The sequence below is a fragment of the Mus pahari genome, chromosome 5, assembly GCF_900095145.1.
Source record: "Mus pahari chromosome 5, PAHARI_EIJ_v1.1, whole genome shotgun sequence".
Taxonomy (NCBI): Eukaryota; Metazoa; Chordata; class Mammalia; order Rodentia; family Muridae; genus Mus; species Mus pahari.
Window position 1 is genome coordinate 130,220,846 of NC_034594.1, and position 2,463 is coordinate 130,223,308.

A 2,463-nucleotide genomic window follows, 5' to 3' on the forward strand; every position below is an offset into this window, starting at 1 on the left:
ATAGCTTCTTAAAACTCACAAAAGTTGCTATTAAATGAAAATTTACACACAGCCTTTTACTTTTTATTTCAAACTTGTAATCAGGACGTAACCAACATGATCCATTGTAAGTTATTGCCTTTCAAAGTAAACGTTAGGAGAATTTTACAGAGACGTGTCCAGATAATACAAACGCTAACATTTCCATCAATATCAATACCTTTCGCCTGATCTTAGTGCATAAAAACAAAACAAAAAAGCGTGCACACACACACACACACACACACACACACACACAGACACACACAGAACACACATACACTCTAGTCACAAACAAAACATTTTGGGAGAATTTATCTATTTAGGTTGAGTTTTTCATTTTTAGTAAAGAAATATAATCTGACCTAGTAACTGTCAAAACCTGTGAGGAAATGTAGATCTATATTTTCATTTATGTGTGTTTCTATGTTCATATCTGAGCTCACCTGGCTTAGAAGGTGGTATATTGTTATGAACTCTGAAATTCAAAAACTCAAAGAAGAAGAAATACTTTATGAAGGTTCAGAATTAGGGTAATCACTTGTTATGGAAGTAAACACAATGGACTAGCATTAAAACAGAACAATGCTAATGTTTCAAATATACAAAGAAGTATATTTCTTTTAACCCAAAATTTCTTTTTTTTTGAACAAATTATATATTTTAAATGTATTTTTACAAGGTTTTATTGATTTTATGTATGAATATACCATTGCTATCATCAGACACACCAGAAGAGAGTATCAGATCCCATTACAGATGGTTGTGAGCCATTATGTAGTTGCTGGGTATTGAACTCAGGACCTTTGGAAGAATAGTTAGAGTGCTCTTAACCACTAAGCCATCTCTCCAGGCCCCTTAACCCAAATTTTCAAAACAGTTCTAATCAACATTCATAATACATTTAGCAGGTCAATTTACAAGGTACACTTTTAGAAGCAATTTTCCCCCTGACAGTACATCTTTGTCACAGAGACTCTCAGCTCGGGGGGTTTGTGGGTGAGTTCTACCTTTGGTTGTATTCTATAGGCAATTTTCCTCTACAGTACTAAGGACTAAAGTTAGGGCTTTGTGCTTATTATGCAAGTGCTTTATCTCTAAACTACATGTTCCGTCCCTAGAGATGACTCCTAGCAATGGCAGTAATTACAACATGGTGCTCAGGAGCAGTCTATAAGATAATAAAGATAGATGGCCAAATCATTTTAAGTTACGTATTAATGCCATTTGCTTACACCTCCTATAGGTACTATCAATTCAGCCTTTTATTATACTTATGCTAAGGTATGTATGTACTCATATATGTATATGTGTACAGGTGCACTTGTGTCTATCTCAATTATTCCTCACTTTAATTTTTAGACAATATTTATCTCTATGTACTTATGCCTATACATGTGCACATGCATGTCACAATGCACATATGGAGGTCAGAAGATGACTTGTGGCAACTGGTCCTCTCTCTACCATCTGGGTCCCAAGGATTGAACTTAGGTTGCCAGGCTTGGGTACCTTTGCCCACTGAGCCATCTCACTGGCCCTCCACATTACTTTTGAGACACGGTGTACTAATTACTAAACATAGAATTGGTTGATTCACTATGCTAGATGGTCAGTGAGTTCCAGGGATCTGCTGGTGGCCATATCCCCAGGACTGGAACTGCAGGCGCATGTAGACAAGGATGACAATTATCTATTTGCTAGGTGTTCTAACTCAGATCAGCTTGAGTGACAGAACTATCTGCCCCCAGCCTTCACTGTTTTATTTTTTTAGAGATTTTATTTTTAATCCTAAATTACATATCTCTGGTGGGGTTAGGAAAGGCAGTGGGTGTGCGCCTGAGCCCAGCGCCCTTTGAGAGCAGAAGAGGCTTTCGGAGTCTCTATGGACCTGGGGTTGGGTACCTAACTTTGGATCTTCAGAAGAGCCCTGCATGCTCTTAACCACTGAGCTATCTCCCTAGCCCCTCTCCCTTATTTAATTAAATTTTTGAAATTCTTATAGCACAGAAAGAAAAATTGAAGCCATTCAGATCATTAATATTTCTCTTCATTACAATCTACTCTCTAGTCTACTGAAATATCAGAAAGTACCCTGTTACCAGAACACCCAAATTTTGTCAGAATCGTAACATGTGCTGCCTGTGAACTTTGCTTTGTCCTGACAAACAATGAAACCTAAGAAATAGACATTAACAACAAGCCAATATGCCAATTTACCAAGTCAAAAATCTGTTTCTACATTACTGAAAATTCACTGATATCATACCATTTGTTAAAACAAATTTATAGCACATGCCTTAAAAAACCATTTTATTTCTAAACCACAGTCCTTTTTTTTTAATTTTTCCTTCTACAAGTTCTACTCTAACATATCTTTTTTTTCATTTTTTTATTATTATTTTCTTTATTTACATTGCAAATGCTATCCCGAAAGTTCCCTAT

General features: G+C 36.2%; 1 protein-coding gene across 4 annotated transcripts in view; it reads right to left on the reverse strand.

The window, feature by feature from the left end:
• Positions 1 to 2,463, reverse strand: part of Rasal2 (RAS protein activator like 2) — a 276,958-nt gene that overhangs the window by 166,424 nt on the left and 108,071 nt on the right. The window lies entirely within an intron of this gene.